At 40.4% G+C, this 19,069-nt stretch overlaps 33 non-coding genes across 33 annotated transcripts; all 33 read right to left on the bottom strand.

Moving 5' to 3' along the window:
- Positions 1-47: 47 nt before the first annotated feature.
- On the bottom strand, positions 48-120 carry trnak-cuu (transfer RNA lysine (anticodon CUU)). Its single transcript has one exon. It is a non-coding gene; the product is annotated as a tRNA-Lys (tRNA).
- Positions 121-915: 795 nt separating this feature from the next.
- Positions 916-988, bottom strand: trnak-uuu (transfer RNA lysine (anticodon UUU)). Its single transcript has one exon. It is a non-coding gene; the product is annotated as a tRNA-Lys (tRNA).
- Positions 989-1,361: 373 nt separating this feature from the next.
- On the bottom strand, positions 1,362-1,434 carry trnak-cuu (transfer RNA lysine (anticodon CUU)). Its single transcript has one exon. It is a non-coding gene; the product is annotated as a tRNA-Lys (tRNA).
- A 361-nt stretch (positions 1,435-1,795) lies between these two features.
- On the bottom strand, positions 1,796-1,868 carry trnak-uuu (transfer RNA lysine (anticodon UUU)). The gene has a single exon. It is a non-coding gene; the product is annotated as a tRNA-Lys (tRNA).
- Positions 1,869-2,241: 373 nt separating this feature from the next.
- On the bottom strand, positions 2,242-2,314 carry trnak-cuu (transfer RNA lysine (anticodon CUU)). The gene has a single exon. It is a non-coding gene; the product is annotated as a tRNA-Lys (tRNA).
- Positions 2,315-2,675: 361 nt separating this feature from the next.
- On the bottom strand, positions 2,676-2,748 carry trnak-uuu (transfer RNA lysine (anticodon UUU)). Its single transcript has one exon. It is a non-coding gene; the product is annotated as a tRNA-Lys (tRNA).
- A 373-nt stretch (positions 2,749-3,121) lies between these two features.
- Positions 3,122-3,194, bottom strand: trnak-cuu (transfer RNA lysine (anticodon CUU)). Its single transcript has one exon. It is a non-coding gene; the product is annotated as a tRNA-Lys (tRNA).
- A 361-nt stretch (positions 3,195-3,555) lies between these two features.
- trnak-uuu (transfer RNA lysine (anticodon UUU)) lies at positions 3,556-3,628 on the bottom strand. Its single transcript has one exon. It is a non-coding gene; the product is annotated as a tRNA-Lys (tRNA).
- Positions 3,629-4,001: 373 nt separating this feature from the next.
- trnak-cuu (transfer RNA lysine (anticodon CUU)) lies at positions 4,002-4,074 on the bottom strand. The gene has a single exon. It is a non-coding gene; the product is annotated as a tRNA-Lys (tRNA).
- Positions 4,075-4,869: 795 nt separating this feature from the next.
- Positions 4,870-4,942, bottom strand: trnak-uuu (transfer RNA lysine (anticodon UUU)). The gene has a single exon. It is a non-coding gene; the product is annotated as a tRNA-Lys (tRNA).
- Positions 4,943-5,319: 377 nt separating this feature from the next.
- trnak-cuu (transfer RNA lysine (anticodon CUU)) lies at positions 5,320-5,392 on the bottom strand. Its single transcript has one exon. It is a non-coding gene; the product is annotated as a tRNA-Lys (tRNA).
- Positions 5,393-6,633: 1,241 nt separating this feature from the next.
- trnak-cuu (transfer RNA lysine (anticodon CUU)) lies at positions 6,634-6,706 on the bottom strand. Its single transcript has one exon. It is a non-coding gene; the product is annotated as a tRNA-Lys (tRNA).
- Positions 6,707-7,940: 1,234 nt separating this feature from the next.
- On the bottom strand, positions 7,941-8,013 carry trnak-uuu (transfer RNA lysine (anticodon UUU)). The gene has a single exon. It is a non-coding gene; the product is annotated as a tRNA-Lys (tRNA).
- A 373-nt stretch (positions 8,014-8,386) lies between these two features.
- trnak-cuu (transfer RNA lysine (anticodon CUU)) lies at positions 8,387-8,459 on the bottom strand. Its single transcript has one exon. It is a non-coding gene; the product is annotated as a tRNA-Lys (tRNA).
- Positions 8,460-8,832: 373 nt separating this feature from the next.
- On the bottom strand, positions 8,833-8,905 carry trnak-cuu (transfer RNA lysine (anticodon CUU)). Its single transcript has one exon. It is a non-coding gene; the product is annotated as a tRNA-Lys (tRNA).
- An 808-nt stretch (positions 8,906-9,713) lies between these two features.
- Positions 9,714-9,786, bottom strand: trnak-cuu (transfer RNA lysine (anticodon CUU)). The gene has a single exon. It is a non-coding gene; the product is annotated as a tRNA-Lys (tRNA).
- A 362-nt stretch (positions 9,787-10,148) lies between these two features.
- trnak-uuu (transfer RNA lysine (anticodon UUU)) lies at positions 10,149-10,221 on the bottom strand. Its single transcript has one exon. It is a non-coding gene; the product is annotated as a tRNA-Lys (tRNA).
- A 373-nt stretch (positions 10,222-10,594) lies between these two features.
- trnak-cuu (transfer RNA lysine (anticodon CUU)) lies at positions 10,595-10,667 on the bottom strand. The gene has a single exon. It is a non-coding gene; the product is annotated as a tRNA-Lys (tRNA).
- Positions 10,668-11,466: 799 nt separating this feature from the next.
- trnak-uuu (transfer RNA lysine (anticodon UUU)) lies at positions 11,467-11,539 on the bottom strand. Its single transcript has one exon. It is a non-coding gene; the product is annotated as a tRNA-Lys (tRNA).
- Positions 11,540-11,912: 373 nt separating this feature from the next.
- trnak-cuu (transfer RNA lysine (anticodon CUU)) lies at positions 11,913-11,985 on the bottom strand. Its single transcript has one exon. It is a non-coding gene; the product is annotated as a tRNA-Lys (tRNA).
- An 807-nt stretch (positions 11,986-12,792) lies between these two features.
- Positions 12,793-12,865, bottom strand: trnak-cuu (transfer RNA lysine (anticodon CUU)). The gene has a single exon. It is a non-coding gene; the product is annotated as a tRNA-Lys (tRNA).
- A 366-nt stretch (positions 12,866-13,231) lies between these two features.
- trnak-uuu (transfer RNA lysine (anticodon UUU)) lies at positions 13,232-13,304 on the bottom strand. Its single transcript has one exon. It is a non-coding gene; the product is annotated as a tRNA-Lys (tRNA).
- A 373-nt stretch (positions 13,305-13,677) lies between these two features.
- On the bottom strand, positions 13,678-13,750 carry trnak-cuu (transfer RNA lysine (anticodon CUU)). The gene has a single exon. It is a non-coding gene; the product is annotated as a tRNA-Lys (tRNA).
- Positions 13,751-14,557: 807 nt separating this feature from the next.
- On the bottom strand, positions 14,558-14,630 carry trnak-cuu (transfer RNA lysine (anticodon CUU)). Its single transcript has one exon. It is a non-coding gene; the product is annotated as a tRNA-Lys (tRNA).
- A 362-nt stretch (positions 14,631-14,992) lies between these two features.
- trnak-uuu (transfer RNA lysine (anticodon UUU)) lies at positions 14,993-15,065 on the bottom strand. The gene has a single exon. It is a non-coding gene; the product is annotated as a tRNA-Lys (tRNA).
- Positions 15,066-15,438: 373 nt separating this feature from the next.
- Positions 15,439-15,511, bottom strand: trnak-cuu (transfer RNA lysine (anticodon CUU)). The gene has a single exon. It is a non-coding gene; the product is annotated as a tRNA-Lys (tRNA).
- Positions 15,512-15,872: 361 nt separating this feature from the next.
- Positions 15,873-15,945, bottom strand: trnak-uuu (transfer RNA lysine (anticodon UUU)). The gene has a single exon. It is a non-coding gene; the product is annotated as a tRNA-Lys (tRNA).
- Positions 15,946-16,318: 373 nt separating this feature from the next.
- On the bottom strand, positions 16,319-16,391 carry trnak-cuu (transfer RNA lysine (anticodon CUU)). Its single transcript has one exon. It is a non-coding gene; the product is annotated as a tRNA-Lys (tRNA).
- Positions 16,392-16,752: 361 nt separating this feature from the next.
- On the bottom strand, positions 16,753-16,825 carry trnak-uuu (transfer RNA lysine (anticodon UUU)). The gene has a single exon. It is a non-coding gene; the product is annotated as a tRNA-Lys (tRNA).
- A 373-nt stretch (positions 16,826-17,198) lies between these two features.
- trnak-cuu (transfer RNA lysine (anticodon CUU)) lies at positions 17,199-17,271 on the bottom strand. The gene has a single exon. It is a non-coding gene; the product is annotated as a tRNA-Lys (tRNA).
- A 361-nt stretch (positions 17,272-17,632) lies between these two features.
- On the bottom strand, positions 17,633-17,705 carry trnak-uuu (transfer RNA lysine (anticodon UUU)). The gene has a single exon. It is a non-coding gene; the product is annotated as a tRNA-Lys (tRNA).
- A 373-nt stretch (positions 17,706-18,078) lies between these two features.
- On the bottom strand, positions 18,079-18,151 carry trnak-cuu (transfer RNA lysine (anticodon CUU)). Its single transcript has one exon. It is a non-coding gene; the product is annotated as a tRNA-Lys (tRNA).
- Positions 18,152-18,958: 807 nt separating this feature from the next.
- Positions 18,959-19,031, bottom strand: trnak-cuu (transfer RNA lysine (anticodon CUU)). The gene has a single exon. It is a non-coding gene; the product is annotated as a tRNA-Lys (tRNA).
- Between the last annotated feature and the right edge of the window lie 38 nt (positions 19,032-19,069).

Below are 19,069 nucleotides of genomic sequence, written 5' to 3'. Positions count from 1 at the left end.
TTTGCATTGGAAAGACTGCCACAGACAGCTCCAAAGATTAAGCTCTGCGCCCAATGTGGGGCTCGAACCCACGACCCTGAGATTAAGAGTCTCATGCTCTACCGACTGAGCTAACCGGGCTCTTTTTCTCTTTCCAGAGCTGAAATTTTTCAAGAAACAAGGCTGTTGTTTTGTGGTTCATTATTCTTGCGCTAATTTCATGCATCTCATTTCACAAATCTTTTAATTGAAGAACAATTAAGTGAGTTGGACAACATCTTAAAATTGAATTGTGTACAAAAGGCAGAACAGGTGAATGGAATGTAGAACTTTTGTGCTTGACATCTCATAGCTAATCTGAGAAGGTCTTGTGGGAAGTATGACCACATACAAATGCACCGCCATGATCCCGTGGACCTGTTTTTCAAGTTTAAACAAATTCTGTTCAAAACTGTGCATGCATTATGTATGAATCTGAATATGCTGCATAGGATGAGCTGTACGCCCAATGTGAGACTTGAACCCACGACCCTGAGATTAAAAGTCTCATGCTCTACCGACTGAGCTAACCGGGCTCTTTTTGTCTTTCCAGAGCTGAAATTTTTCGAGAAACAAGGCTGTTGTTTTGTGGTTCATTATCCTTGCGCTAATTTCATGCATCTCATTTCACAAATCTTTCAATTGAAGAACAATTAAATGAGTTGGACAACATCTTAAAATTAAATTGTGTACAAAAGGCAGAACAGGTCAATGGAATGTAGAACCTTTGTGCTTGACATCTCATGGCATATCTGAGAGTGTCTTGTCGGAAGTATGACCACATACAAATGCACCGCCATGATCCCGTGGACCTGTTTTGCAAGTTTAAACAAATTCTATTCAAAACTCTGCATGCATTATGTATGAATCTGAATATGCTGCATAGGATGAGCTGTACGCCCAATGTGGGACTTGAACCCACGACCCTGAGATTAAAAGTCTCATGCTCTACCGACTGAGCTAACCGGGCTCTTTTTCTCTTTCCAGAGCTGAAATTTTTCGAGAAACAAGGCTGTTGTTTTGTGGTTCATTATCCTTGCGCTAATTTCATGCATCTCATTTCACAAATCTTTCAATTGAAGAACAATTAAATGAGTTGGACAACATCTTAAAATTGAATTGTGTACAAAATGCAGAACAGGTGAATGGAATGTAGAACCTTTGTGCTTGACATCTCATGGCATATCTGAGAGTGTCTTGTAGGAAATATGACCACATACAAATGCACCGTCATGATCCCGGTGCCTTGTTTGGCAAATTCATACCAATTGTATTTGAAACTGGGCATACAGTACCTTTGCATTGGAAAGACTGCCACAGACAGCTCCAAAGATTAAGCTCTGCGCCCAATGTGGGGCTCGAACCCACGACCCTGAGATTAAGAGTCTCATGCTCTACCGACTGAGCTAACCGGGCTCTTTTTGTCTTTCCAGGGCTGAAATTTTTCAAGAAACAAGGCTGTTGTTTTGTGGTTCATTATTCTTGCGCTAATTTCATGCATCTCATTTCACAAATCTTTTAATTGAAGAACAATTAAGTGAGTTGGACAACATCTTAAAATTGAATTGTGTACAAAAGGCAGAACAGGTGAATGGAATGTAGAACTTTTGTGCTTGACATCTCATAGCTAATCTGAGAAGGTCTTGTGGGAAGTATGACCACATACAAATGCACCGCCATGATCCCGTGGACCTGTTTTGCAAGTTTAAACAAATTCTATTCAAAACTGTGCATGCATTATGTATGTATCTGAATATGCTGCATAGGATGAGCTGTACGCCCAATGTGGGACTTGAACCCACGACCCTGAGATTAAAAGTCTCATGCTCTACCGACTGAGCTAACCGGGCTCTTTTTGTCTTTCCAGAGCTGAAATTTTTCGAGAAACAAGGCTGTTGTTTTGTGGTTCATTATCCTTGCGCTAATTTCATGCATCTCATTTCACAAATCTTTCAATTGAAGAACAATTAAATGAGTTGGACAACATCTTAAAATTGAATTGTGTACAAAATGCAGAACAGGTGAATGGAATGTAGAACCTTTGTGCTTGACATCTCATGGCATATCTGAGAGTGTCTTGTAGGAAATATGACCACATACAAATGCACCGTCATGATCCCGGTGCCTTGTTTGGCAAATTCATACCAATTGTATTTGAAACTGGGCATACAGTACCTTTGCATTGGAAAGACTGCCACAGACAGCTCCAAAGATTAAGCTCTGCGCCCAATGTGGGGCTCGAACCCACGACCCTGAGATTAAGAGTCTCATGCTCTACCGACTGAGCTAACCGGGCTCTTTTTGTCTTTCCAGGGCTGAAATTTTTCAAGAAACAAGGCTGTTGTTTTGTGGTTCATTATTCTTGCGCTAATTTCATGCATCTCATTTCACAAATCTTTCAATTGAAGAACAATTAAATGAGTTGGACAACATCTTAAAATTGAATTGTGTACAAAAGGCAGAACAGGTCAATGGAATGTAGAACCTTTGTGCTTGACATCTCATGGCATATCTGAGAGTGTCTTGTCGGAAGTATGACCACATACAAATGCACCGCCATGATCCCGTGGACCTGTTTTGCAAGTTTAAACAAATTCTATTCAAAACTCTGCATGCATTATGTATGAATCTGAATATGCTGCATAGGATGAGCTGTACGCCCAATGTGGGACTTGAACCCACGACCCTGAGATTAAAAGTCTCATGCTCTACCGACTGAGCTAACCGGGCTCTTTTTGTCTTTCCAGAGCTGAAATTTTTCGAGAAACAAGGCTGTTGTTTTGTGGTTCATTATCCTTGCGCTAATTTCATGCATCTCATTTCACAAATCTTTCAATTGAAGAACAATTAAATGAGTTGGACAACATCTTAAAATTGAATTGTGTACAAAATGCAGAACAGGTGAATGGAATGTAGAACCTTTGTGCTTGACATCTCATGGCATATCTGAGAGTGTCTTGTAGGAAATATGACCACATACAAATGCACCGTCATGATCCCGGTGCCTTGTTTGGCAAATTCATACCAATTGTATTTGAAACTGGGCATACAGTACCTTTGCATTGGAAAGACTGCCACAGACAGCTCCAAAGATTAAGCTCTGCGCCCAATGTGGGGCTCGAACCCACGACCCTGAGATTAAGAGTCTCATGCTCTACCGACTGAGCTAACCGGGCTCTTTTTGTCTTTCCAGGGCTGAAATTTTTCAAGAAACAAGGCTGTTGTTTTGTGGTTCATTATTCTTGCGCTAATTTCATGCATCTCATTTCACAAATCTTTTAATTGAAGAACAATTAAGTGAGTTGGACAACATCTTAAAATTGAATTGTGTACAAAAGGCAGAACAGGTGAATGGAATGTAGAACTTTTGTGCTTGACATCTCATAGCTAATCTGAGAAGGTCTTGTGGGAAGTATGACCACATACAAATGCACCGCCATGATCCCGTGGACCTGTTTTGCAAGTTTAAACAAATTCTATTCAAAACTGTGCATGCATTATGTATGTATCTGAATATGTTGCATAGGATGAGCTGTACGCCCAATGTGGGACTTGAACCCACGACCCTGAGATTAAAAGTCTCATGCTCTACCGACTGAGCTAACCGGGCTCTTTTTGTCTTTCCAGAGCTGAAATTTTTCGAGAAACAAGGCTGTTCTTTTGTGGTTCATTATCCTTGCGCTAATTTCATGCATCTCATTTCACAAATCTTTCAATTGAAGAACAATTAAGTGAGTTGGACAACATCTTAAAATTGAATTGTGTACAAAAGGCAGAACAGGTGAATGGAATGTAGAACTTTTGTGCTTGACATCTCATAGCTAATCTGAGAAGGTCTTGTGGGAAGTATGACCACATACAAATGCACCGTCATGATCCCGGTGCCTTGTTTGGCAAATTCATACCAATTGTATTTGAAACTGGGCATACAGTACCTTTGCATTGGAAAGACTGCCACAGACAGCTCCAAAGATTAAGCTCTGCGCCCAATGTGGGGCTCGAACCCACGACCCTGAGATTAAGAGTCTCATGCTCTACCGACTGAGCTAACCAGGCTCTTTTTCTCTTTCCAGAGCTGAAATTTTTCAAGAAACAAGGCTGTTGTTTTGTGGTTCATTATTCTTGCGCTAATTTCATGCATCTCATTTCACAAATCTTTTAATTGAAGAACAATTAAGTGAGTTGGACAACATCTTAAAATTGAATTGTGTACAAAAGGCAGAACAGGTGAATGGAATGTAGAACTTTTGTGCTTGACATCTCATAGCTAATCTGAGAAGGTCTTGTGGGAAGTATGACCACATACAAATGCACCGCCATGATCCCGTGGACCTGTTTTTCAAGTTTAAACAAATTCTGTTCAAAACTGTGCATGCATTATGTATGAATCTGAATATGCTGCATAGGATGAGCTGTACGCCCAATGTGAGACTTGAACCCACGACCCTGAGATTAAAAGTCTCATGCTCTACCGACTGAGCTAACCGGGCTCTTTTTGTCTTTCCAGAGCTGAAATTTTTCGAGAAACAAGGCTGTTGTTTTGTGGTTCATTATCCTTGCGCTAATTTCATGCATCTCATTTCACAAATCTTTCAATTGAAGAACAATTAAATGAGTTGGACAACATCTTAAAATTAAATTGTGTACAAAAGGCAGAACAGGTCAATGGAATGTAGAACCTTTGTGCTTGACATCTCATGGCATATCTGAGAGTGTCTTGTCGGAAGTATGACCACATACAAATGCACCGCCATGATCCCGTGGACCTGTTTTGCAAGTTTAAACAAATTCTATTCAAAACTCTGCATGCATTATGTATGAATCTGAATATGCTGCATAGGATGAGCTGTACGCCCAATGTGGGACTTGAACCCACGACCCTGAGATTAAAAGTCTCATGCTCTACCGACTGAGCTAACCGGGCTCTTTTTGTCTTTCCAGAGCTGAAATTTTTCGAGAAACAAGGCTGTTGTTTTGTGGTTCATTATCCTTGCGCTAATTTCATGCATCTCATTTCACAAATCTTTCAATTGAAGAACAATTAAATGAGTTGGACAACATCTTAAAATTGAATTGTGTACAAAATGCAGAACAGGTCAATGGAATGTAGAACCTTTGTGCTTGACATCTCATGGCATATCTGAGAGTGTCTTGTAGGAAATATGACCACATACAAATGCACCGCCAGCCATGATCCCGGTGCCTTGTTTGGCAAATTCATACCAATTGTATTTGAAACTGGGCATACAGTACCTTTGCATTGGAAAGACTGCCACAGACAGCTCCAAAGATTAAGCTCTGCGCCCAATGTGGGGCTCGAACCCACGACCCTGAGATTAAGAGTCTCATGCTCTACCGACTGAGCTAACCGGGCTCTTTTTGTCTTTCCAGGGCTGAAATTTTTCAAGAAACAAGGCTGTTGTTTTGTGGTTCATTATTCTTGCGCTAATTTCATGCATCTCATTTCACAAATCTTTTAATTGAAGAACAATTAAGTGAGTTGGACAACATCTTAAAATTGAATTGTGTACAAAAGGCAGAACAGGTGAATGGAATGTAGAACTTTTGTGCTTGACATCTCATAGCTAATCTGAGAAGGTCTTGTGGGAAGTATGACCACATACAAATGCACCGCCATGATCCCGTGGACCTGTTTTGCAAGTTTAAACAAATTCTGTTCAAAACTCTGCATGCATTATGTATGAATCTGAATATGTTGCATAGGATGAGCTGTATGCCCAATGTGAGACTTGAACCCACGACCCTGAGATTAAAAGTCTCATGCTCTACCGACTGAGCTAACCGGGCTCTTTTTGTCTTTCCAGAGCTGAAATTTTTCGAGAAACAAGGCTGTTGTTTTGTGGTTCATTATCCTTGCGCTAATTTCATGCATCTCATTTCACAAATCTTTCAATTGAAGAACAATTAAATGAGTTGGACAACATCTTAAAATTGAATTGTGTACAAAAGGCAGAACAGGTCAATGGAATGTAGAACCTTTGTGCTTGACATCTCATGGCATATCTGAGAGTGTCTTGTCGGAAGTATGACCACATACAAATGCACCGCCATGATCCCGTGGACCTGTTTTGCAAGTTTAAACAAATTCTATTCAAAACTGTGCATGCATTATGTATGAATCTCAATATGCTGCATAGGATGAGCTGTACGCCCAATGTGGGACTTGAACCCACGACCTTGAGATGAAAAGTCTCATGCTCTACCGACTGAGCTAACCGGGCTCTTTTTGTCTTTCCAGAGCTGAAATTTTTCGAGAAACAAGGCTGTTGTTTTGTGGTTCATTATCCTTGCGCTAATTTCATGCATCTCATTTCACAAATCTTTCAATTGAAGAACAATTAAATGAGTTGGACAACATCTTAAAATTGAATTGTGTACAAAATGCAGAACAGGTGAATGGAATGTAGAACCTTTGTGCTTGACATCTCATGGCATATCTGAGAGTGTCTTGTAGGAAATATGACCACATACAAATGCACCGTCATGATCCCGGTGCCTTGTTTGGCAAATTCATACCAATTGTATTTGAAACTGGGCATACAGTACCTTTGCATTGGAAAGACTGCCACAGACAGCTCCAAAGATTAAGCTCTGCGCCCAATGTGGGGCTCGAACCCACGACCCTGAGATTAAGAGTCTCATGCTCTACCGACTGAGCTAACCGGGCTCTTTTTGCCTTTCCAGAGCTGAAATTTTTCAAGAAACAAGGCTGTTGTTTTGTGGTTCATTGTTTCTTGCGCTAATTTCATGCATCTCATTTCACAAATCTTTTAATTGAAGAACAATTAAGTGAGTTGGACAACATCTTAAAATTGAATTGTGTACAAAAGGCAGAACAGGTGAATGGAATGTAGAACTTTTGTGCTTGACATCTCATAGCTAATCTGAGAAGGTCTTGTGGGAAGTATGACCACATACAAATGCACCGCCATGATCCTGTGGACCTGTTTTGCAAGTTTAAACAAATTCTATTCAAAACTCTGCATGCATTATATATGAATCTGAATATGCTGCATAGGATGAGCTGTACGCCCAATGTGGGACTTGAACCCACGACCCTGAGATTAAAAGTCTCATGCTCTACCGACTGAGCTAACCAGGCTCTTTTTGTCTTTCCAGAGCTGAAATTTTTCGAGAAACAAGGCTGTTGTTTTGTGGTTCATTATCCTTGCGCTAATTTCATGCATCTCATTTCACAAATCTTTCAATTGAAGAACAATTAAATGAGTTGGACAACATCTTAAAATTGAATTGTGTACAAAAGGCAGAACAGGTCAATGGAATGTAGAACCTTTGTGCTTGACATCTCATGGCATATCTGAGAGTGTCTTGTCGGAAGTATGACCACATACAAATGCACCGCCATGATCCCGTGGACCTGTTTTGCAAGTTTAAACAAATTCTATTCAAAACTCTGCATGCATTATGTATGAATCTGAATATGCTGCATAGGATGAGCTGTACGCCCAATGTGGGACTTGAACCCACGACCCTGAGATGAAAAGTCTCATGCTCTACCGACTGACCTAACCGGGCTCTTTTTCTCTTTCCAGAGCTGAAATTTTTCGAGAAACAAGGCTGTTGTTTTGTGGTTCATTATCCTTGCGCTAATTTCATGCATCTCATTTCACAAATCTTTCAATTGAAGAACAATTAAATGAGTTGGACAACATCTTAAAATTGAATTGTGTACAAAAGGCAGAACAGGTCAATGGAATGTAGAACCTTTGTGCTTGACATCTCATGGCATATCTGAGAGTGTCTTGTCGGAAGTATGACCACATACAAATGCACCGCCAGCCATGATCCCGTGGACCTGTTTTGCAAGTTTAAACAAATTCTATTCAAAACTCTGCATGCATTATGTATGACTCTGAATATGCTGCATAGGATGAGCTGTACGCCCAATGTGGGACTTGAACCCACGACCCTGAGATTAAAAGTCTCATGCTCTACCGACTGAGCTAACCGGGCTCTTTTTCTCTTTCCAGAGCTGAAATTTTTCGAGAAACAAGGCTGTTGTTTTGTGGTTCATTATCCTTGCACTAATTTCATGCATCTCATTTCACAAATCTTTCAATTGAAGAACAATTAAATGAGTTGGACAACATCTTAAAATTGAATTGTGTACAAAATGCAGAACAGGTGAATGGAATGTAGAACCTTTGTGCTTGACATCTCATGGCATATCTGAGAGTGTCTTGTAGGAAATATGACCACATACAAATGCACCGTCATGATCCCGGTGCCTTGTTTGGCAAATTCATACCAATTATATTTGAAACTGGGCATACAGTACCTTTGCATTGGAAAGACTGCCACAGACAGCTCCAAAGATTAAGCTCTGCGCCCAATGTGGGGCTCGAACCCACGACCCTGAGATTAAGAGTCTCATGCTCTACCGACTGAGCTAACCGGGCTCTTTTTGTCTTTCCAGAGCTGAAATTTTTCAAGAAACAAGGCTGTTGTTTTGTGGTTCATTATTCTTGCGCTAATTTCATGCATCTCATTTCACAAATCTTTTAATTGAAGAACAATTAAGTGAGTTGGACAACATCTTAAAATTGAATTGTGTACAAAAGGCAGAACAGGTGAATGGAATGTAGAACTTTTGTGCTTGACATCTCATAGCTAATCTGAGAAGGTCTTGTGGGAAGTATGACCACATACAAATGCACCGTCATGATCCCGGTGCCTTGTTTGACAAATTCATACCAATTGTATTTGAAACTGGGCATACAGTACCTTTGCATTGGAAAGACTGCCACAGACAGCTCCAAAGATTAAGCTCTGCGCCCAATGTGGGGCTCGAACCCACGACCCTGAGATTAAGAGTCTCATGCTCTACCGACTGAGCTAACCGGGCTCTTTTTGTCTATCCAGAGCTGAAATTTTTCAAGAAACAAGGCTGTTGTTTTGTGGTTCATTGTTTCTTGCGCTAATTTCATGCATCTCATTTCACAAATCTTTCAATTGAAGAACAATTAAATGAGTTGGACAACATCTTAAAATTGAATTGTGTACAAAAGGCAGAACAGGTCAATGGAATGTAGAACCTTTGTGCTTGACATCTCATGGCATATCTGAGAGTGTTTTGTCGGAAGTATGACCACATACAAATGCACCGCCATGATCCTGTGGACCTGTTTTGCAAGTTTAAACAAATTCTATTCAAAACTCTGCATGCATTATGTATGAATCTGAATATGCTGCATAGGATGAGCTGTACGCCCAATGTGGGACTTGAACCCACGACCCTGAGATTAAAAGTCTCATGCTCTACCGACTGAGCTAATCGGGCTCTTTTCGTCTTTCCAGAGCTGAAATTTTTCGAGAAACAAGGCTGTTGTTTTGTGGTTCATTATCCTTGCGCTAATTTCATGCATCTCATTTCACAAATCTTTCAATTGAAGAACAATTAAATGAGTTGGACAACATCTTAAAATTGAATTGTGTACAAAATGCAGAACAGGTGAATGGAATGTAGAACCTTTGTGCTTGACATCTCATGGCATATCTGAGAGTGTCTTGTAGGAAATATGACCACATACAAATGCACCGTCATGATCCCGGTGCCTTGTTTGGCAAATTCATACCAATTGTATTTGAAACTGGGCATACAGTACCTTTGCATTGGAAAGACTGCCACAGACAGCTCCAAAGATTAAGCTCTGCGCCCAATGTGGGGCTCGAACCCACGACCCTGAGATTAAGAGTCTCATGCTCTACCGACTGAGCTAACCGGGCTCTTTTTGCCTTTCCAGAGCTGAAATTTTTCAAGAAACAAGGCTGTTGTTTTGTGGTTCATTGTTTCTTGCGCTAATTTCATGCATCTCATTTCACAAATCTTTTAATTGAAGAACAATTAAGTGAGTTGGACAACATCTTAAAATTGAATTGTGTACAAAAGGCAGAACAGGTGAATGGAATGTAGAACTTTTGTGCTTGACATCTCATAGCTAATCTGAGAAGGTCTTGTGGGAAGTATGACCACATACAAATGCACCGCCATGATCCTGTGGACCTGTTTTGCAAGTTTAAACAAATTCTATTCAAAACTCTGCATGCATTATGTATGAATCTGAATATGCTGCATAGGATGAGCTGTACGCCCAATGTGGGACTTGAACCCACGACCCTGAGATTAAAAGTCTCATGCTCTACCGACTGAGCTAACCGGGCTCTTTTTGTCTTTCCAGAGCTGAAATTTTTCGAGAAACAAGGCTGTTGTTTTGTGGTTCATTATCCTTGCGCTAATTTCATGCATATCATTTCACAAATCTTTCAATTGAAGAACAATTAAATGAGTTGGACAACATCTTAAAATTGAATTGTGTACAAAATGCAGAACAGGTGAATGGAATGTAGAACCTTTGTGCTTGACATCTCATGGCATATCTGAGAGTGTCTTGTAGGAAATATGACCACATACAAATGCACCGTCATGATCCCGGTGCCTTGTTTGGCAAATTCATACCAATTGTATTTGAAACTGGGCATACAGTACCTTTGCATTGGAAAGACTGCCACAGACAGCTCCAAAGATTAAGCTCTGCGCCCAATGTGGGGCTCGAACCCACGACCCTGAGATTAAGAGTCTCATGCTCTACCGACTGAGCTAACCGGGCTCTTTTTGTCTTTCCAGAGCTGAAATTTTTCAAGAAACAAGGCTGTTGTTTTGTGGTTCATTATTCTTGCGCTAATTTCATGCATCTCATTTCACAAATCTTTCAATTGAAGAACAATTAAATGAGTTGGACAACATCTTAAAATTGAATTGTGTACAAAAGGCAGAACAGGTCAATGGAATGTAGAACCTTTGTGCTTGACATCTCATGGCATATCTGAGAGTGTCTTGTCGGAAGTATGACCACATACAAATGCACCGCCATGATCCCGTGGACCTGTTTTGCAAGTTTAAACAAATTCTATTCAAAACTCTGCATGCATTATGTATGAATCTGAATATGCTGCATAGGATGAGCTGTACGCCCAATGTGGGACTTGAACCCACGACCCTGAGATGAAAAGTCTCATGCTCTACCGACTGAGCTAACCAGGCTCTTTTTCTCTTTCCAGAGCTGAAATTTTTCGAGAAACAAGGCTGTTGTTTTGTGGTTCATTATCCTTGCGCTAATTTCATGCATCTCATTTCACAAATCTTTCAATTGAAGAACAATTAAATGAGTTGGACAACATCTTAAAATTGAATTGTCTACAAAAGGCAGAACAGGTCAATGGAATGTAGAACCTTTGTGCTTGACATCTCATGGCATATCTGAGAGTGTCTTGTCGGAAGTATGACCACATACAAATGCACCGCCAGCCATGATCCCGTGGACCTGTTTTGCAAGTTTAAACAAATTCTATTCAAAACTCTGCATGCATTATGTATGACTCTGAATATGCTGCATAGGATGAGCTGTACGCCCAATGTGGGACTTGAACCCACGACCCTGAGATTAAAAGTCTCATGCTCTACCGACTGAGCTAACCGGGCTCCTTTTTTCTTTCCAGAGCTGAAATTTTTCGAGAAACAAGGCTGTTGTTTTGTGGTTCATTATCCTTGCACTAATTTCATGCATCTCATTTCACAAATCTTTCAATTGAAGAACAATTAAATGAGTTGGACAACATCTTAAAATTGAATTGTGTACAAAATGCAGAACAGGTGAATGGAATGTAGAACCTTTGTGCTTGACATCTCATGGCATATCTGAGAGTGTCTTGTAGGAAATATGACCACATACAAATGCACCGTCATGATCCCGGTGCCTTGTTTGGCAAATTCATACCAATTATATTTGAAACTGGGCATACAGTACCTTTGCATTGGAAAGACTGCCACAGACAGCTCCAAAGATTAAGCTCTGCGCCCAATGTGGGGCTCGAACCCACGACCCTGAGATTAAGAGTCTCATGCTCTACCGACTGAGCTAACCGGGCTCTTTTTGTCTTTCCAGAGCTGAAATTTTTCAAGAAACAAGGCTGTTGTTTTGTGGTTCATTATTCTTGCGCTAATTTCATGCATCTCATTTCACAAATCTTTTAATTGAAGAACAATTAAGTGAGTTGGACAACATCTTAAAATTGAATTGTGTACAAAAGGCAGAACAGGTGAATGGAATGTAGAACTTTTGTGCTTGACATCTCATAGCTAATCTGAGAAGGTCTTGTGGGAAGTATGACCACATACAAATGCACCGCCATGATCCTGTGGACCTGTTTTGCAAGTTTAAACAAATTCTATTCAAAACTCTGCATGCATTATGTATGAATCTGAATATGCTGCATAGGATGAGCTGTACGCCCAATGTGGGACTTGAACCCACGACCCTGAGATTAAAAGTCTCATGCTCTACCGACTGAGCTAATCGGGCTCTTTTCGTCTTTCCAGAGCTGAAATTTTTCGAGAAACAAGGCTGTTGTTTTGTGGTTCATTATCCTTGCGCTAATTTCATGCATCTCATTTCACAAATCTTTCAATTGAAGAACAATTAAATGAGTTGGACAACATCTTAAAATTGAATTGTGTACAAAATGCAGAACAGGTGAATGGAATGTAGAACCTTTGTGCTTGACATCTCATGGCATATCTGAGAGTGTCTTGTAGGAAATATGACCGCATACAAATGCACCGTCATGATCCCGGTGCCTTGTTTGGCAAATTCATACCAATTGTATTTGAAACTGGGCATACAGTACCTTTGCATTGGAAAGACTGCCACAGACAGCTCCAAAGATTAAGCTCTGCGCCCAATGTGGGGCTCGAACCCACGACCCTGAGATTAAGAGTCTCATGCTCTACCGACTGAGCTAACCGGGCTCTTTTTGCCTTTCCAGAGCTGAAATTTTTCAAGAAACAAGGCTGTTGTTTTGTGGTTCATTGTTTCTTGCGCTAATTTCATGCATCTCATTTCACAAATCTTTTAATTGAAGAACAATTAAGTGAGTTGGACAACATCTTAAAATTGAATTGTGTACAAAAGGCAGAACAGGTGAATGGAATGTAGAACTTTTGTGCTTGACATCTCATAGCTAATCTGAGAAGGTCTTGTGGGAAGTATGACCACATACAAATGCACCGCCAGCCATGATCCCGTGGACCTGTTTTGCAAGTTTAAACAAATTCTATTCAAAACTCTGCATGCATTATGTATGAATCTGAATATGCTGCATAGGATGAGCTGTACGCCCAATGTGGGACTTGAACCCACGACCCTGAGATTAAAAGTCTCATGCTCTACCGACTGAGCTAACCGGGCTCTTTTTCTCTTTCCAGAGCTGAAATTTTTCAAGAAACAAGGCTGTTGTTTTGTGGTTCATTATCCTTGCGCTAATTTCATGCATCTCATTTCACAAATCTTTCAATTGAAGAACAATTAAATGAGTTGGACAACATCTTAAAATTGAATTGTGTACAAAATGCAGAACAGGTGAATGGAATGTAGAACCTTTGTGCTTGACATCTCATGGCATATCTGAGAGTGTCTTGTAGGAAATATGACCACATAGAAATGCACCGTCATGATCCCGGTGCCTTGTTTGGCAAATTCATACCAATTGTATTTGAAACTGGGCATACAGTACCTTTGCATTGGAAAGACTGCCACAGACAGCTCCAAAGATTAAGCTCTGCGCCCAATGTGGGGCTCGAACCCACGACCCTGAGATTAAGAGTCTCATGCTCTACCGACTGAGCTAACCGGGCTCTTTTTGTCTTTCCAGAGCTGAAATTTTTCAAGAAACAAGGCTGTTGTTTTGTGGTTCATTATTCTTGCGCTAATTTCATGCATCTCATTTCACAAATCTTTTAATTGAAGAACAATTAAGTGAGTTGGACAACATCTTAAAATTGAATTGTGTACAAAAGGCAGAACAGGTGAATGGAATGTAGAACTTTTGTGCTTGACATCTCATAGCTAATCTGAGAAGGTCTTGTGGGAAGTATGACCACATACAAATGCACCGCCATGATCCTGTGGACCTGTTTTGCAAGTTTAAACAAATTCTATTCAAAACTCTGCATGCATTATGTATGAATCTGAATATGCTGCATAGGATGAGCTGTACGCCCAATGTGGGACTTGAACCCACGACCCTGAGATTAAAAGTCTCATGCTCTACCGACTGAGCTAATCGGGCTCTTTTCGTCTTTCCAGAGCTGAAATTTTTCGAGAAACAAGGCTGTTGTTTTGTGGTTCATTATCATTGCGCTAATTTCATGCATCTCATTTCACAAATCTTTCAATTGAAGAACAATTAAATGAGTTGGACAACATCTTAAAATTGAATTGTGTACAAAATGCAGAACAGGTGAATGGAATGTAGAACCTTTGTTCTTGACATCTCATGGCATATCTGAGAGTGTCTTGTAGGAAATATGACCACATACAAATGCACCGTCATGATCCCGGTGCCTTGTTTGGCAAATTCATACCAATTGTATTTGAAACTGGGCATACAGTACCTTTGCATTGGAAAGACTGCCACAGACAGCTCCAAAGATTAAGCTCTGCGCCCAATGTGGGGCTCGAACCCACGACCCTGAGATTAAGAGTCTCATGCTCTACCGACTGAGCTAACCGGGCTCTTTTTGCCTTTCCAGAGCTGAAATTTTTCAAGAAACAAGGCTGTTGTTTTGTGGTTCATTGTTTCTTGCGCTAATTTCATGCATCTCATTTCACAAATCTTTTAATTGAAGAACAATTAAGTGAGTTGGACAACATCTTAAAATTGAATTGTGTACAAAAGGCAGAACAGGTGAATGGAATGTAGAACTTTTGTGCTTGACATCTCATAGCTAATCTGAGAAGGTCTTGTGGGAAGTATGACCACATACAAATGCACCGCCATGATCCTGTGGACCTGTTTTGCAAGTTTAAACAAATTCTATTCAAAACTCTGCATGCATTATGTATGAATCTGAATATGCTGCATAGGATGAGCTGTACGCCCAATGTGGGACTTGAACCCACGACCCTGAGATTAAAAGTCTCATGCTCTACCGACTGAGCTAACCGGGCTCTTTTTCTCTTCCCAGAGCTGAAATTTTTCGAGAAACAAGGCTGTTGTTTTGTGGTTCATTATCCTTGCGCTAATTTCATGCATCTCATTTCACAAATCTTTCAATTGAAGAACAATTAAATGAGTTGGACAACATCTTAAAATTGAATTGTGTACAAAATGCAGAACAGGTGAATGGAATGTAGAACCTTTGTGCTTGACATCTCATGGCATATCTGAGAGTGTCTTGTAGGAAATATGACCACATACAAATGCACCGTCATGATCCCGGTGCCTTGTTTGGCAAATTCATACCAATTGTATTTGAAACTGGGCATACAGTACCTTTGCATTGGAAAGACTGCCACAGACAGCTCCAAAGATTAAGCTCTGCGCCCAATGTGGGGCTCGAACCCACGACCCTGAGATTAAGAGTCTCATGCTCTACCGACTGAGCTAACCGGGCTCTTTTTGTCTTTCCAGAGCTGAAATTTTTCAAGAAACAAGGCTGTTGTTTTGTGGTTCATTATTCTTGCGCTAATTTCATGCATCTCATTTCACAAATCTTTTAATTGAAGAACAATTAAGTGAGTTGGACAACATCTTAAAATTGAATTGTGTACAAAAGGCAGAACAGGTGAATGGAATGTAGAACTTTTGTGCTTGACATCTCATAGCTAATCTGAGAAGGTCTTGTGGGAAGTATGACCACATACAAATGCACCGCCATGATCCCGTGGACCTGTTTTGCAAGTTTAAACAAATTCTATTCAAAACTGTGCATGCATTATGTATGAATCTGAATATGCTGCATAGGATGAGCTGTATGCCCAATGTGGGACTTGAACCCACGACCCTGAGATTAAAAGTCTCATGCTCTACCGACTGAGCTAACCGGGCTCTTTTTCTCTTCCCAGAGCTGAAATTTTTCGAGAAACAAGGCTGTTGTTTTGTGGTTCATTATCCTTGCGCTAATTTCATGCATCTCATTTCACAAATCTTTCAATTGAAGAACAATTAAATGAGTTGGACAACATCTTAAAATTGAATTGTGTACAAAATGCAGAACAGGTGAATGGAATGTAGAACCTTTGTGCTTGACATCTCATGGCATATCTGAGAGTGTCTTGTAGGAAATATGACCACATACAAATGCACCGTCATGATCCCGGTGCCTTGTTTGGCAAATTCATACCAATTGTATTTGAAACTGGGCATACAGTACCTTTGCATTGGAAAGACTGCCACAGACAGCTCCAAAGATTAAGCTCTGCGCCCAATGTGGGGCTCGAACCCACGACCCTGAGATTAAGAGTCTCATGCTCTACCGACTGAGCTAACCGGGCTCTTTTTGTCTTTCCAGAGCTGAAATTTTTCAAGAAACAAGGCTGTTGTTTTGTGGTTCATTATTCTTGCGCTAATTTCATGCATCTCATTTCACAAATCTTTTAATTGAAGAACAATTAAGTGAGTTGGACAACATCTTAAAATTGAATTGTGTACAAAAGGCAGAACAGGTGAATGGAATGTAGAACTTTTGTGCTTGACATCTCATAGCTAATCTGAGAAGGTCTTGTGGGAAGTATGACCACATACAAATGCACCGCCATGATCCTGTGGACCTGTTTTGCAAGTTTAAACAAATTCTATTCAAAACTCTGCATGCATTATGTATGAATCTGAATATGCTGCATAGGATGAGCTGTACGCCCAATGTGGGACTTGAACCCACGACCCTGAGATTAAAAGTCTCATGCTCTACCGACTGAGCTAACCGGGCTCTTTTTGTCTTTCCAGAGCTGAAATTTTTCGAGAAACAAGGCTGTTGTTTTGTGGTTCATTATCCTTGCGCTAATTTCATGCATATCATTTCACAAATCTTTCAATTGAAGAACAATTAAATGAGTTGGACAACATCTTAAAATTGAATTGTGTACAAAATGCAGAACAGGTGAATGGAATGTAGAACCTTTGTGCTTGACATCTCATGGCATATCTGAGAGTGTCTTGTAGGAAATATGACCACATACAAATGCACCGTCATGATCCCGGTGCCTTGTTTGGCAAATTCATACCAATTGTATTTGAAACTGGGCATACAGTACCTTTGCATTGGAAAGACTGCCACAGACAGCTCCAAAGATTAAGCTCTGCGCCCAATGTGGGGCTCGAACCCACGACCCTGAGATTAAGAGTCTCATGCTCTACCGACTGAGCTAACCGGGCTCTTTTTGTCTTTCCAGAGCTGAAATTTTTCAAGAAACAAGGCTGTTGTTTTGTGGTTCATTATTCTTGCGCTAATTTCATGCATCTCATTTCACAAATCTTTTAATTGAAGAACAATTAAATGAGTTGGACAACATCTTAAAATTGAATTGTGTACAAAAGGCAGAACAGGTGAATGGAATGTAGAACTTTTGTGCTTGACATCTCATAGCTAATCTGAGAAGGTCTTGTGGGAAGTATGACCACATACAAATGCACCGCCATGATCCTGTGGACCTGTTTTGCAAGTTTAAACAAATTCTATTCAAAACTCTGCATGCATTATGTATGACTCTGAATATGCTGCATAGGATGAGCTGTACGCCCAATGTGGGACTTGAACCCACGACCCTGAGATTAAAAGTCTCATGCTCTACCGACTGAGCTAACCGGGCTCTTTTTCTCTTTCCAGAGCTGAAATTTTTCGAGAAACAAGGCTGTTGTTTTGTGGTTCATTATCCTTGCGCTAATTTCATGCATCTCATTTCACAAATCTTTCAATTGAAGAACAATTAAATGAGTTGGACAACATCTTAAAATTGAATTGTGTACAAAATGCAGAACAGGTGAATGGAATGTAGAACCTTTGTGCTTGACATCTCATGGCATATCTGAGAGTGTCTTGTAGGAAATATGACCACATACAAATGCACCGTCATGATCCCGGTGCCTTGTTTGGCAAATTCATACCAATTGTATTTGAAACTGGGCATACAGTACCTTTGCATTGGAAAGACTGCCACAGACAGCTCCAAAGATTAAGCTCTGCGCCCAATGTGGGGCTCGAACCCACGACCCTGAGATTAAGAGTGTCATGCTCTACCGACTGAGCTAACCGGGCTCTTTTTGTCTTTCCAGAGCTGAAATTTTTCAAGAAACAAGGCTGTTGTTTTGTGGTTCATTATTCTTGCGCTAATTTCATGCATCTCATTTCACAAATCTTTTAATTGAAGAACAATTAAGTGAGTTGGACAACATCTTAAAATTGAATTGTGTACAAAAGGCAGAACAGGTGAATGGAATGTAGAACTTTTGTGCTTGACATCTCATAGCTAATCTGAGAAGGTCTTGTGGGAAGTATGACCACATACAAATGCACCGCCATGATCCTGTGGACCTGTTTTGCAAGTTTAAACAAATTCTATTCAAAACTCTGCATGCATTATGTATGAATCTGAATATGCTGCATAGGATGAGCTGTACGCCCAATGTGGGACTTGAACCCACGACCCTGAGATTAAAAGTCTCATGCTCTACCGACTGAGCTAATCGGGCTCTTTTCGTCTTTCCAGAGCTGAAATTTTTCGAGAAACAAGGCTGTTGTTTTGTGGTTCATTATCATTGCGCTAATTTCATGCATCTCATTTCACAAATCTTTCAATTGAAGAACAATTAAATGAGTTGGACAACATCTTAAAATTGAATTGTGTACAAAATGCAGAACAGGTGAATGGAATGTAGAACCTTTGTTCTTGACATCTCATGGCATATCTGAGAGTGTCTTGTAGGAAATATGACCACATACAAATGCACCGTCATGATCCCGGTGCCTTGTTTGGCAAATTCATACCAATTGTATTTGAAACTGGGCATACAGTACCTTTGCATTGGAAAGACTGCCACAGACAGCTCCAAAGATTAAGCTCTGCGCCCAATGTGGGGCTCGAACCCACGACCCTGAGATTAAGAGTCTCATGCTCTACCGACTGAGCTAACCGGGCTCTTTTTGCCTTTCCAGAGCTGAAATTTTTCAAGAAAC

This window comes from Scomber japonicus, chromosome 16 (genome assembly GCF_027409825.1).
Source record: "Scomber japonicus isolate fScoJap1 chromosome 16, fScoJap1.pri, whole genome shotgun sequence".
In the NCBI taxonomy this organism is placed as follows: Eukaryota; Metazoa; Chordata; class Actinopteri; order Scombriformes; family Scombridae; genus Scomber; species Scomber japonicus.
Note: the sequence above shows the minus strand (reverse complement) of the source record. Positions and strands in the feature narration are given on the sequence as shown.